Raw genomic sequence first — 7,668 nt, 5'->3', positions numbered from 1 at the left:
TAATATCCTGTGGCGGGTGTTGTGGGTAGCTGGCGAGTGTCAGCCAACCCTGCGCCCTAGCTACCCCGGTGCTTTTCTGACCGGAAGAGCTTATCTCTAATCTTCTTAACCACCCCTCTAAAGAATGCTTTTTAATGCTTATACTTGCTTCCTTGTTTTTGCTCATGTTTTAGTGAATGTCACCTCTTGCAGTTATAGCTAAAGGCAATTGGGTAGGACCCATTTTTTTTTATGAAGAACTAAAATAGGGTGATGTTTTAATTTAAAAATTAAACCTAATACACTTAGACATTTTAAAAGAAACATCTCTATTTGTTCTTCAATGCATGTTGAAACAAATGTGTTGAGTCTGAGTTCACCACCAGGCTTCTCCACTTTGGCATCAGTGATGTACCATAAGAGATCAACAAATTAGATTGGGGGTTGCAACCAGATCTCAAAAATGATGGACAGAAATCATGCTGACAACAAAGCTTCATAGCTTCAAGCTGGGTCCAGAAATGTCCTAACAAGGAACTGGCTGAGGCATGCAGCTACATCTAAGACTGGCTCTCAGTCCAATGCTCTCTGAGAAGCCAGGGCTCTCAAAAAGATGAGCAGAAGGGACCAGCTTCCTCTAGGTTCAGAGGTAATATGGTATGTGTCTCATCTAATGGATTGCTGCTTATCTTAAGTTCAAAATCAGCTAAGCACCCTGTGTTATAGCTGAATTATAACCTCCATTTGAGATTAACTACAGCTGGATGGAAGACCTTGACAGCAGAATGTCAAGTAAATACAGGTCCCACATCTGCAACAAGGGGCAGTAGCCATGGCCGTTGGTGACAGGAAGTGTCCAAAGAGAAAAGCGTCCTGGGTCACAGTGTCTGGCCATGGAGAAACCCATGTTCAATCTATCCAACAGGTACAAATTTACTTTTAGGGGACAACTCTCCTTCCAGAACAACAAAGGCAATATTTGCAAGTCAATTTATTGTTTGGGAGAAGAGACATGGGCTCCCCTAGAGGTCAGAAATGTTAACAAGCTTTGTTACTGGGCCAGCCTCCTCAACTAACACCAGATATGAAGGAGACTCTCAGCATGTGGGAACAAGGCTGGCAATAGTTATTTATGTATTTTTTATCATGATTGGCCATTGCATTTCTCACATATGGATGTTATTAAATAATATTTCTCCTAGTTAAGATAGCTAACTTCTTAAAGGTGGCTAACAAGCACATGTTGGTGCTTTAAGGAAAGCTGTAAGCTATAACTTACACATTATCACACTCAATTGTGGTTATTATTACCATGATCACATTAATATAGCTAGAGGCTTAAGTTCAGAATGCTCTTACCACCTTTAGCTTACAAAGCATATATCAAACTCAATATCCACAAATTGTACTGAAAGTATCTGAAATATAAAAATGAAGATCTTTTAAAAATTTTACATGAAAAATTGCATCAGAATTTTGATGGAGGTTGAATTGAATCTGCAGATTAGTTTTGGTAGTATGGTCATTTTCCAAACTTTAATCCCTCCAGTTCCAGAGCACAGGATCTTTCCATTTTCTGATAACTTCTTTAATTCCTGTCTTCAAAGTCTTAAAGATTTTATTATAAATGTCTTACAGTTGTTTGGTTAGACTTATCCTAAGAATGTTTCTTTACTTTCTCTCTTCCTCCTCCTCCTCCTCTCCCTCCTCCTCCTCTTCTTCTTTTCTCTCTCTCTGTCTCTCTCTCTCTGTCTCTCTCTCTCTGTCTCTTTCTCTCTCTCAGTATTTTGCATAGCATTGTTTCCCTGATTTCCTTCTCTCTGTTTATTAGTTGTCTGTTAACTTTGTATCCTGCTATTCCGCTGAAAGTGTTCATCAGCTGTAAAAATTTCCTAGTGGAGTCTTTAAGGTCTTTTATTTATAAAATCATAAATAAGAAAACTGATTTCTTCCATTTCAATTTGTATCTATTTGCTCTCCTTCAGTTGTCTTATTGCTTAGCTAAGACTTCATTATATTGAATAGGTATGGCAAAAGTAGACAACCTTGTTTTGTTACCAATTTTAGTGGAATTACCATGAGTAATCTTTTTTTAAGAATAACATTGTCTTTGTGTTTGCTGTAATCATCTTTATTATGTTAGGTATATCTACTGTATCCAAGCCTCTCCAGGACTTTTATTGTGAAGGAGTGTTGGATTTTGTCAAGGGCCTTTATTTGCACCTAATGAGATGATCATGTGGTCTTTATCTTTCAGCTGTTGATGTGGTGCATTATGTTTATACATTTATGTTTGTTGAACCATTTCTGCATCTGTGGGATGATGCATACTTGACAATGATAGATCATTTTCTTAACGTATTCTTTAATTTGGTTCACAAATAATTTATTGAGATTTTAAAATCTATGTTCATAAGAAATACTGTTCTATAATTTTCTTTTTTTATTGTGTCTTTGGTGGTTTTGATATTTGGGTAATAGTTGCTACTTGAAAAGAAAATATTCGCTTTAGTTTCTATTTTGCAGAATAATTTGAGGAGTACTGTCATTAGTTCTTCTTTAAAGGTGTGATAGAATTATATGCCAAATCCATTTGCCACTGGAGTCTTTTCAATTGGTAAAATTTTAATTATTATTTATATTTCTATTTCAATAAGGCTCATAGGTCTATTTAAAAAGTGTATTTTGTCTTGGTTTAACTTTAGTGGGTCATATATTAAAATAAATTAATCTGTTACTTTTAGGTTTTCCAGTTTGGTGAAATATAGGTTTTTTTTAAAGATCTGTCCTTATAACTGAATTTTTTCAGTGCCTGTTGTAATGTCTCCTCTTTCATCTCTACTTTTGGTCTTCTCTCTTTTTCTTTTCATTAAATTGTCTAAAGGTCTGTTCATTTTCTTTCTTTCTTTCTTTCTTTCTTTCTTTCTTTCTTTCTTTCTCACCAAAAAACAGTCTTTTGGTTAATTGGTTCTTTTTTTACTTTTTCCCCTTGGCTTTTATTACATCGATTTCAGCTTTTGTGGGTAGTCCTGAGGCTATTTATATTTGATAATTCCATTCTCCTGTGAGTGGCTGTGAACAAGGAATGAGTCAGCACTCAGGTGATTTCCTGTAAACCTGCTTCTCACCTTAATTTGTAAAATAAAGGAGAGCTGATGATTGGGCAGATAAAAGGGATAATGGAGAGGAACGTGGGAAGAGAAAAAGGAGAAAATGGAAGAGGGAGAGGATGCAGAGGAGGAGGAAGAAGAAAAAAAGTGGAGCAGAAGCACATGTCCTGGAGAAACTACAAGTTCTAAGGTGTTTCATAGATGGAGAAGATGGTAGTGTAGTGGTAGATCTACCCAATCTAGGTGCACAGCATGTATTCATATTAATTGAGTTGTGTTTTCATTGCTGGGGCATATTTGGGTTGAAGAAATTTACTGCAACATTCAACCCTGTGTTTATTTTTTCTTATCTTCTCTTTGAGGTGTTGTTTCTTCTAGTTTTTATAAAGAATTAGGGTGAAATTAATCAATATGTGATCTCTTCAGTTTTTTGATGTTGACACACAGTACTATAAACTCATCTGTTAGAACTTCTTTTATTGTGTCCCCAAACAGTCCTGAAAAACAAAGGAACTAAGGTAGGTATCATTATCACCATTTCAGATATTTTACCAAGTTATAGTAAGAAAGACAGGATTGTATTGCGATAAAAAAAAGATGTGTTAATCAATGGATTAGAACTGAAGACCCAAGTGAAAAATACATACTACAGAAAAGACAGCACCTTCTCCAAAGGAGTTTGTCAAGCTGGTGGGTTCCTGCATGTAGAAGAATTTAAACAGACCCATACTTATGACCTGAACAAACTCAACTCCAAATGGATTAAGGATCACAACATGAGACCAGTCTGATAGAAGAAAAAAGTAGGGTATAGGCTTGAACTTCTTGACACAAGAAAGGACTTAACTGAACAGTTCCTGGTAGCATTAAGACCAAGAATTAATAAATGGGAACTCATGAAGCTAAAACATTTCTATACAGTAAAGGACACCATCGTTCCGGCAAAGCAGCATCCTACAGAATGGGAAAAAACTTTATCAATTATACATCTGACAGAGGGTTAGTATAAGAATATACAAAGAATTTTAAATCTGAATATCAAGAAAACAGCCCAGTTAAGAATTGGGTATAAAATTAAACATAGTTCTCAAAAGATGAAACACAAGTGGATAAATACTTCAAAATGTTCAACAGCTTTAGCTGTCAAAGAAATAAAAATTAAAACTGATTTGAGCTTTCATTTTACTCCAATTAAAATGACAATGATCAAGCAAATAAGTGTGAGTTGATGCTGGAAAGAAAGAGGAGAGAGGGGAATAATTATTCACTGCAGATCAGAGTGAAAACAGGAACAGATGCTGTGAAAATCATTGTGGAAGACAATCTCAAAAGGTTTCAAATAGATCTACAATAAGATTCAGCTATATCACTCTTAGTAATATACCTAAAGGGCTATATCTTATTACAATAGTATGTGTTCATTTTGTTTACTGTTGTCCTATTTATAATAGTCAGAAGTGAGAAATAACCTAGATGTCCACCAACTGACACATGGATAATAAAAATGTGATACATGAACACAATGGAATATTATTCAGCCAAAAAGTTATGAAAATTTCAGGTAAATTGATGGTCCTAGAGACGTATCTTTCGTGTGGTAACCAAAAATCTTAAAGGCAAACCATGGATGTTTTCTCTTATATAGAGAGGTTAACTTTTAAGTTTTAGATATGGCAGTCTAATTTAGAATGTCCACAGAAATTAGGTAGCTAGTAAAGGAAGAGAGGTGAGAAGGAGATCTTTCAAGGAAAGGGAAATAGTGTATATATAAGGTTATACATTTTCAAAAGGAAAGTGGGTGAATTAAATGGGACTGATCATGAGAGGGTGGGATAAAGAAGAAAATCTGGGACAACTAACATTAAAAGAATTTTTAAAGCCATTCCAGAAGCTTTCTAAAATTTATAAATGTAGTTTAAATGTAGTTACCATATAAAGGAGACTATGCCTCAATTATACATCATATGCTATCCAGGAATGGGTTATATTTTGTTTGTCAAAGGGTTGTCACAGATCCTCAAAATATAATAGGTTATTTACAATCTTACAGCTTACCCCCACAACCCAGTGATAGAGCCTTATTGCTGAAGACATCACTTATATTAATGAACATGGGAAATTTATCTGATGCTCAACTAGAAACTTCGTCACTACTAAATCATTACCAACCTCATTCAGTTATGAATTCTTCAACCTACAGCACTGTCTTACCTGCAAGATATACCAGTGCAACAATGGCATAAATGTTATGGGAGTTATAAGCTACCTTTTGAAGGAATTTAAGACCCACTCCATGAGACGGAACCCACATCTAAAACTGGTATTGAGGCCAACAACATGAGACTTAGGTCATGGGACCTAAGAAAAAATCCTACTATTTTTCTGCTAAAGGAAATTAGTGATAAAATTACTCCCAATGATATATTTCTATACCCATAAATCAAAGAATCCCTCAATTTTTAATATAAAGCTTCTTCCTTCCACTATGTTCATGACAGCCTTATTCAAAGTAGCCAGAAGCTGGAAACAGCCTAGATGCCTTTCAACTGAAGAATGGATACAGACAATGTGGTTCGTTTATACAATAGAATACTATTCAGCTATTAAAAATGAGGACATCATGGTTTTTGCAGGCAAATGGATAGAACTAGAAACTATAATCTTGAGTGAGGTAGCCCAGACCCAAAAGGACATGTATGACAGAAGCCTAGCATGGCTGTCCTGTAGAGGCTTTACCAACAGTGGACTGAGACAAATACAGCTATTTACAGCCAACCATTGGACTGAGGTCGGGGACCCATATGGAAGAGTTAGGGAAAGGATTGAAGGAGCTGAAGGGGATGGCAATCCCATAGGAAGACTGCTGCAGACCCTCTGGGCCCCTTTGTCTGCGTGGAATGGGTTTCTAGTTGCGGGTGGGCAAAGCGTCGGATGGATTGACAGACAGATGCACACAGGAGAGGTTGTGTTGGATCTGAATGTATTTTGTCAAGTTGAGCATCAGACTTTTTATGCAGAATGACCTACTGCTGCCTTGGCTGGAGCAGTCTTTGGGTTGCAGGGTGTGCCTGTTGGGGTTGGAGGGGGTGGAGGGCAAGACAAGAGGATTGAAGATGAGAGACAAAACAATGATACAGGGAAGGAGGCTTAGAAGGGGAAGAACTGTTATATCCAGAGGGCGTGGAAGTAGGGCGCAGGGAAGGCTGCCATAGAACTAGGCATGAGGCTGGGGCAATGGATCTGGGAGAAGGGAGCTTGGTTTCACTTTTCGGAGAATAGATTTTACTCATACTTTCCCTCCCCTAGTCTTTCCAGGTCTTTTTCTCTTCCCTAGTCCCTCAAAACTGTGTTCTTTTTTTCTGAGAGAGAGAGAGAGAGACAGACAGACAGACAGACAGACAGACAGACAGACAGAGAAGAAAAAACTCAAAACCTAAACAGATAAAACACAAAACTTTGAACAAACAACGCACACATAAAAAGTATGTAATCCATTTTGTATTGGCTAACTGCTCCTGAGCAGGTGGCCCTCCCTGGAGCGAGGTTAATACATCCAGTGCCACGCCAGTGTTGAAAACTGATGTTTTTTTTCACCTCTCCTTGAACACATAAACTGAAAATAGGGCTCAGACTTGTGCCTAAATTTCTTTCTCTGAACTAAGATTTTTGTCTGCTTTGAACTCGTTCTGGTCTTTCACAGTATCTATGCGTTCATATGTGTATCAGCCTTTTGTGTGTGGAAGATACCATTCCCTTGGAGTCATAAACCACCTTTTATCCTTAAATATTTGCACTTCTTTCTCTACATAGATCCCTGGGCCTTGAGGGGGAGGTTTGACAAAAGAATCTCATTTAGGGTTGAATTCTCAAAGATCTTTCACTGTATTCACAGCCAAGGCAGCAAGTAGGTTGACAGTAGTTATACACTTTTCCTGCTTCCCCAGGTCCAGTTTCCCCAGTCTCATCCCCAGCTCTGCAGCAGAAAACCGGATGCAGTCTCCCTTTCTTTTCTGACTCTATACCCAACTGATCCCATTATCCCAGCCTCCCATGCAAGCAGGTATTCATTGGGTACACAGCAGCTATGCAGGCCAGGAAACAGTATCTCAGCCTCCAATACCAGAAAGCAATCCTTATGAACACATGAGTTGAGCAGGCCAGAGAAATTGGTGAGCTAACTGAAGACCTTCAATATTCCATCCTTTCCTCTAGACCCAATCCCCTGATGTTATTCCTATCTGCAACAGAACACCTGCTGCAGCCTTCCTTCCACTTCTGCCCATATATGTTGTGGATTCCACATACCTTTCCCTCCTAACCTCCTCTCCACACTTGTTACTTTATCCTATCCCCCAACTCCAGTAGGTATTCCCCCACTAACCCATCGAGTACTCCTTCCAAGAAAGCAGGTAGGCTCAAAATGTGGACACTGTGCCCCTTCTTAGAATTGGGAACAAAACACCCAGGGAAGGAGTTACAGAGACAAAGTTCGGAGCTGTGATGAAAGGATGGACCATCTAGAGACTGCCGTATCCAGGGATCCATCCCATAATCAGCTTCTAAACGCTGACACCATTGC

Source organism: Mus caroli, chromosome 7 (assembly GCF_900094665.2).
Source record: "Mus caroli chromosome 7, CAROLI_EIJ_v1.1, whole genome shotgun sequence".
In the NCBI taxonomy this organism is placed as follows: Eukaryota; Metazoa; Chordata; class Mammalia; order Rodentia; family Muridae; genus Mus; species Mus caroli.
This window is presented reverse-complemented; position numbering follows the sequence as displayed.